This window comes from Solanum tuberosum, unplaced genomic scaffold (assembly GCF_000226075.1).
Source record: "Solanum tuberosum cultivar DM 1-3 516 R44 unplaced genomic scaffold, SolTub_3.0 scf00135, whole genome shotgun sequence".
NCBI classification, from domain to species: Eukaryota; Viridiplantae; Streptophyta; class Magnoliopsida; order Solanales; family Solanaceae; genus Solanum; species Solanum tuberosum.
In genome coordinates, this window is record NW_006239059.1 from 1,230,072 (window position 1) to 1,238,028 (window position 7,957).

Consider the following 7,957-nt stretch of genomic DNA (forward strand, 5'->3'; position numbering starts at 1 on the left):
AACTCAAAATCACCTCTAAACCATCTCAAATTTTAGATATGAAATTTAAAATAAATCCTTTAGAAGGAATGTGTCTCTATCTACAAGAAAATGAGCATGTATTGGAGTTTTACCAAAGACAGTGCTCTCAATTATTCACTTTCATTCACTTGACAGATAACTATCATATGTTACTCTAACTAAAAAGGCATAGGATAATGTGGTCAAAGAAGATTTGTAGCTTTGTAATAGAAAATATCTCACATATAACGTGTAAGTTCATACCTATGGCACTAATTTACACGAGGTGAATAGGCTAATCAATAATGCTCGTAGAAGTCATTCTTAAACAATGTTCATTATTACATCCTAGGAAATTTGCTTAACATTTTTATTTGAACAGTGTCTATAAGCAGAGGCGGAGCCAGAATTTGATATTTGTGGGTTCTAAATTTTAAAACAAAACAACATATTAGTCTAATATAACAATCATTAAATTACAAATATATATATATATATATATATATAACCACAACCATATTAGCATATCATTATATATATATACATATATAACCACAACCATATTAGCATATCATTAAAATTACACTCGACAAGTTGTTATGTTTTGAAAACAGAAATGATGCATCATTTGGTACACTTTCAAATACTTCATTTATTAATATGAAGATTTGATTTATTTATTTCAAAGTTCTAAAATATTATTTGATAAAAGGTAGATAAGTGTTAGGAGTATATTTTAGTATAACTTTTGAACAATTTTTTTTTATAATCTCAATATTATTTTAAGTAAAATTAAAATTATCAAATTCACCATTAATATTATTGGGACCTAAAGGGAAGGTTTTAGGTGCTTCACCCTTGAGCCATTCTTGCCTTGAAAGTTGAAGTTCCGAGAAGCAAACAATAACTTAATTAATATAATCCATTATTAATACGTGGAACAGTCATAAAATCAAAGATTAAAAATAAGATCTTTAAATAAATTGTTATACAATGTAAAGACAAATAAAAAAAAAGAGAGAAAAGGGAGAGCCGAGGAGGAACTGAGAAGAGTAAATAGTACTTACCGGGGCAGAGGTCTGCACTTTGACAACAAGCAGTAGCAATGAAGTAGGTAGTAAAAATTAGAATCCTAAATTTAAAATAAAATAAAATGGGTTTAATGTTTTATTGAATGCTTCAAAAGAAATCAATAGTGAGATGTTGTAGAATACGACACTATATTTTTGTTACTTACAATTATCTATTTTGAATTAATAGTCAGATGTTTGTTTTGAAGTATGACACTATTTTTTTATTATTTCCAATTATCAATTTTCTGTTTTTGTTTGAAGAAGAATTTAGAAAAATCTATATAGAAAAAATTGAATTAAAGGAGGGTAAAAGATAGGCACAAAGCACATTTTTAATCCAAAACAAAAAAATTGAATAGTTGCCAGTGGGGCTCGAACCCCCATCCAAAAAATCAGAGCTGCCCACGCTTACCACTATGCCACCCACCTTAGTTTGATGTGGGTTTGCACGCAATATTTAAATATATTTGTACATGATTTTTAGTACATATATAGGATCTACGTAAAAGTCAATGGATTCATCCAAACCCCCATTTAACACTGTAGCTCTGCCCCTGTCTACAGGTAATGAAACCACATTTAGCAATTGAAAAACTCTTTGAACATAAAGTGTTGGATATGTGGATCATAAATAACAACCCAATATTGCATGATTAGATCACATAGATGCTAAGATATGCATCTTTCATGAGGAAGCATTACTTGCAAAGGTGGAGTAATTTATCAGTACTACAGAAGACGTACAAAAACAGTGTTACTAAGTTTTGGAAGCACTTGCAACTCACTGTAACTTGAGAATGAAGTTTAGTCAGATGTACCAGATGCAATAGTGTGCTCACTCTCTTTTGTTGTGTAGAAATTTGCCTAATGCATAAAATAGAGAGGGAGTTTCATCTTTTCCAAATGGAAAAGAGAACGCATCATCCAAACAACTAACGTTATCTAGTCGAATGACAAACAGAACACACCATCCAAACAACTAACATTATCCAGTCTTTCTTTTGACGATAGAATAGGCATTATATGTGATTTAAGACAAAGATACTGTAGAAAATTAATTGCATGTCTGATATCACCTCCACTCACTTTGACTCTGCTCCTTTTTGCATATAGATGCAAGTGTTTTCTTGATTGAATTGACACTGACAGGGTTGAAGTTAACCTGAAAATTATGAACTCAACAAAAAAAAAAAATTAATAATTACCAAGATTTTTGCATTAATGTGAACCACCCATTCTTCATTTTTGACCCAAGACTTCTTCATTGACATAAGTAACAGAGTTGGAATTTCCAATCCTAGGTAATTCATTGTCATCACAAAAGTTAGTAAGACAAACAACTTCCATGTTATAGAAACTTAGGTATAGCGGATGTGTGAAGAGACTTATGATCTAGCTGAAATCCTTCTTCTTTTAGTTCAGGGTATAGTGAAACTAACCATGAACTGGTGAAAATTTTAAAGATAGAGATCACACACCTCAGGCTTGACTTATACAATGACCTACTCACTCTTCATTGCTACAGTTTCACTTGCAAGCAAACCTTTAAAATGGTCCAACATTTCTTTAACCTGGGTAGATCCAAAACCAAGATGTTCATCCTATGATTCCCAACCAACACATTTTCTTTCGCTTCATCAATATATATATAAGAACCTTGCATACCTTCTAGACATTTGGAGCTTCATAACAGATCCAATAATTTGTATCATTGAAAATATCTTCTTTGATCACAGACTTCACATTTTATATCTGAAATCAAACAAAGAAAATGAAAACAGTAAGCACGTAATATCATGTGATTTTTCAATGCATGGAGGAACAATCAGTGTAAAGTAATTAATCAAATGCACAACATTTTGCCTGAAATATTTCAAAGACACTAAAGCACAGTCATAAATTTGTGGGAACATAAAATAAAAATAGTTAAGAATAATTACAACTCTTACCCAAAAGAAGGTGTAACCCAAAACTATATCAACAAGTAGCAGTAAAAAATCAAGAAAGGTTGAAGACACTTTGATTTTTTGTGTATGTAATGAATTCGAATTCTCAACACCAACTATTCAAATATTATATAGTCCTTGACAATCAAATTATCACAACACCAGTAAAATTATTGAATTACAACGAAAAACACTGAAGCCACAATAAGTAAGGATATAGATAAGAAGTAGGATGAAAAGCTTGAAGAAGAAGAGAGGAACAAACGTTTCTTCAATATGCATAAGCTCTTCTTTCAAACTCATTCTCCCTTTTAACCAAATGTTAATTGAGCTTGGATCTCAAATAAAACACTCCAACATTTAACTTGGTCCAATCTCATTCACGACTTCTAATTCCCATAGGCCTTTTATAGAGCTAGTTTGGTTCATCTTAAATGTCATATGTAGAAACACTTACCAAGGATATTGTGGTTGTAAAGTAAATTTAAGATAGACAATATTCACAAAATTGAACCAAAAATTTAAAAAACGAGTGGAATGTGAAAAAAAGCGTCATCGCTTGATAATTGTAATAAAAATTTGTGACAATGGAGTTAAAATTTAGAAAAATGAGCAAGACTAAAACAGTTGAGGTTCAACACATTTCTAACCAGTAAGCCTTCGTTTCGCCACAAAAAAACAACATATGTTAAGATTAGTATCAAACACTGTAATTAGTATTTTAGCTATATCAATCATAGAATTGATTCTAGTCAAACTATTATTTTGAATCATGCGATTAATTCTAAACCCCATTCAAGAAGAGGTTTGAAAGAAAAATCAAAAGAAAAACAATGAAAATAGAGAACTTGGTGAGGGAAAGAAGGGGACTATTATAAGAGCATAGATGACGAATTAATGCACAAGTAGAGCAATATGAACAAACACCTAAATAAAAATTGCACGTCAAAATATTTAACAACCAGAGAGAATTATATTTTCATCTGACTAATACCTAAAAACGAAATCAAAATTTCCAAGGGTTATACATCAATAATCAACCTTTAACTGGTCAATTTTTATTAATAAATAAATGAAAACACAGAAAATGAAGCAGCTCCTCCCTCATGAATCAGGATGAACGTTTGCTTTTATCGGCACAAATACTCAGCAAGCAGTAACACACACAGTTTCATCTCAAACCATGAAAACACAATTATATTCCAAGTCTGATTTTCTTATTAATTCGTAAAACCACCTATATATGTCAAATTCGAACACATTGAATCCAATCTCGAGCTTGCTACTTCGTCTCAATTTTATTCCCACTAAAAAACTTATCCTTTAGTTTTAACCACAACTTATTAAAAAAATTCAATAACAATTTAAAAGTTCTCATTACAAGATTTATATCAAAGACGAAGGGAAAAAGAGATTAAAGGAGCATACCTGAAGGGATGAAATTAAGTGAGAGGGTAATTTCTAGAATCTAGTAGAACGAAGATATGTGTCAAATGACAAAATATTTAATTGTAGAATTATGTCGGTTTGTGGTGCAATAAAAGCCACTTGGAGTGACCATTCAACCTCCAATTGACACGTAATGATAAGTACAGTACTTTAATGTGCAATTAATATAGCTTTTTGTACAACTTTTATTGCGGTGGTCGTCCACAAAGATATATCATTAAAAGTGTGTACGTATATATGATATATAATTTTTCTAAAAGAATATATAAAAACCACCCACATATATATTTAAGAGACAATATTATGGGTTTTAAAGCTATTTTTAAAATATTCTTGCTTATAACAATTTAATTACGGATTATAACAGATCACATTTTATTTAAAAATCAATTAAATTTTTATTTTATTAAATAAATAGTATTTAATTATTTTATATTTATTATTAAATGATATAAATAAATAATCTACCATAATTATCTTTTACACATTTATAGGAAATTTACCTTGATCTTGTTCCTTTTTACTTTTACACGTCAAACCCACACCCCTAATGTCACCACGCCTCTTCTAGTCAGTAACACACCACCCCCACGTTCACAAAGTAAAATTTTCCGTTGTAACAATTACCCATTCCTCTTTCACCTCATCAATCATCTTCCATTCAAGCCGTTTCTACAACTCAATATCACCTCCTAAATCAGAAAATATTCAGTCTACAATCAGAAAGAAATGGCGATTTCACAATACTAAGAATCAAGTTTTCAAGAATTTCATTAAAACATGTCGAAGAAACCAAAGCATACTTCTAGAAAGAATCCCAGATTAGTAGAAGCGAATTCTACGGTTGGAATAGAGCCTTCGACGTTTAACATATTGACTCAAACGCCACCACATAACAAGAATGCAACTTCAGCGAAAAAGGTTGGTACTTCTCAAAATAAGAAGCAGATTACAGGAAAGAAGAAGAAAACTCAATTTATTTATGAAGGAGGCTTCAAAAATTTCAATATCAAAAAAGGGCAAAAAAGTGGTTAGGGTAAATATTTTATTTAATTTATTTTCCAATTATTAAATTTAGTAGAATTTTTGTTATAACAGTTTATTTATGCATATTATTTGTGGCATGAATTTTGTTTTAATGTTTGACATAAACATACATATGTATGGTTACTATCATGGAATTGATATTAATTTGGTTATTATTTTTATCAAAAAAGGTATGAAGCATGTTTAAGATTGATATAAATCTGACTTAATATTGATTTATGAATGTGGTATGCAGTATGTTTAACATTTGTATGAAACTTATTTAATTTTGGTATGAACTTGGTATATCTTTTAGCAGGAAAGTTATCATTCAAAATCTCTCATTATGTCTATGAATGTGGAATGAAACATGAATAATATTAGTATGAAAATGTCTTAATATTGGTTTAGGAATGTGGCATGCAATATGTTTTAACATTGGTACGAAACTGATTTAATTTTGGTATGAAGTTGATACACCTTTTAGCAGGGAAGTTATTATTCAAAATCTCTCATATCTGTATATGAATGTGGTATGACACATGAATAATATTGGTATGAAACTGTCTTAATATTTGTATGAAGTTTGTCATCTAACTAATATTTGTATATGAATGTGGTATGAAACAAGAATAATATTGGTATGAAATTGTCTTAATATTGTATGAAGTTTGTCATCTAACTAATATCTGTATATGAATGTGGTATGAAACATAAATAATATGATATGAAACTGTCTTAATACTTGAAGTCATGCATCTGACAAATGTGCCTCAACAAGAGTCAAGTTCAAAGTATGTATTTCTATCTTTTAGTGATTTTATCATAAAAATTAATTCACTTTATTTCTTAAAATTATTTTTCTTTCATTTTTGTTTCAGTGATTGTGGTATGTACACATGTTTATTTGTTGAATACATCTGCAATGGAGTTTTTAATATGGATTGTCACACCCCTATTTTTTCTCAAAATTATGATGCATGTTTTGAAAGAATGAGTTTTTCCAATTAAAGTGACATTTTGAAAATGGATTATTTTATTATTCAGAGTCGCCACTTGAAATTGAGTTTTGATGTTCCAAGTCACCTTATTTAAATCTCTAATCAAAAGGAAATTTGACTCTTTATTTTATTGATTTGCGAACCAAAAATCGGGTAAGGAATCCTGTTGACCGAGGGGAAGGTGTTAGGCACCCCTCGAGTCCCGTGGTTCTAGCACGGTCACTTTATTGACTATATATGACTTAAATTAATTTTTGGATATTATATTATTAGCTTAATAATAAAAATGTTATTTACCCTCATTCTCTGATTTATTTTAAACATATTTAAACCTGTCTTATTTATTTTAAATTTATTTAAAATAGTCTTATTTTTTCGGTGTGTGTCCATTAATTTGAAACTTGAAACATCCGTATTTTCTTTTTCCTTTTTTTACTTTTCTGCTTGTATTTGTATTTTTTTTTTAATGTTATTATGGCTAGAGTATATATTGGTATCTAGTTACTAGGAATTCGAATTTGTGTGGGAAAGATATTTTTAGAGTTCAAATTAATTTAGAATTGTATTTTTTTTTTTTAGATTTAAAATAGGAATTAAAATTTTATGTTTAGGATTTTTTTATTTTTTTTAGCTACACGTTTTTCTTCTTTATTTTTTTTTAACGTTCTGTTGCTCTTCTTTTACTTTTTTTTTAACGTTCTGTTGCTCTTCTTTTACTTTTTTTTAAAAAAATTTATTTTTTAATCTTTTTTTTTTTGTCTTACGTTTTGTTTCCTTTTCTTATCTTTTCTTATTTCTATTTTTTTTTTCATATGTATTTTTTGTTGACATTATGTTCCTTTATTTTATTTTTTGTTCTTCTTACTTTTTGGTTTTAAATTTTTTGTTTCTGTTACGCTCTATTTATTTTTTTTATTCTTTTCTGTTTGGGTTTGTTCTGTTTTTTTTTTTTTTTCTTATGCTTTCTCATTTTTTTATAAAATTAGTTTTCTTAATTATTCATTATTTATTTTTTCACCATAAATCTCTAAATAATATTCATATATCCTCTTAATTATATACCTTAATAATTCGAATTAAAGCATAATCATCTTTAACGCTTATTCTATAAGTAAACTATTTTTTTATCAAAATAATATATTAAAAAAAACTAAAACACATTCCACATAGATTTTCTAAATCACTAATCAATTAAACTTCAGTTTATATCCTAATCTAACAAGTCTACAAACAATTTCAACAATTTTTTCTTAAGTGAAAACTAAGCTCCAAGAAACATTAACTATTCAAAATTAAATATCACGAAACCTATTTCAATGTTAATTGCATCCAAAGAGCATAAGACAATAATAATAAAAATGTATGATACATCTTTTATTTTTATTTTTAGATTATGTTTTAGCAAGAAACGTCTTCGATTCCGTTTTCCTAAGCATTCGTAAATTCTCAAAAATAATCACAA

The 7,957-nt window shown here is 28.6% G+C and overlaps 1 long non-coding RNA gene across 2 annotated transcripts; it reads right to left on the reverse strand.

Annotated features, from left to right (window-relative positions):
• Positions 1–1,864: 1,864 nt before the first annotated feature.
• Positions 1,865–4,506, reverse strand: LOC102606440 (uncharacterized). Of its 2 annotated transcripts, XR_367587.2 has the most exons (4): positions 4,448–4,506; positions 2,739–2,825; positions 2,552–2,644; positions 1,865–2,235 (listed from the first exon to the last, which is right to left on the reverse strand). It is a non-coding gene; the product is annotated as an uncharacterized lncRNA (long non-coding RNA). The 2 variants fall into 2 exon arrangements; XR_001473942.1 differs by having other exon boundaries at positions 1,865–2,644.
• Positions 4,507–7,957: the final 3,451 nt, after the last annotated feature.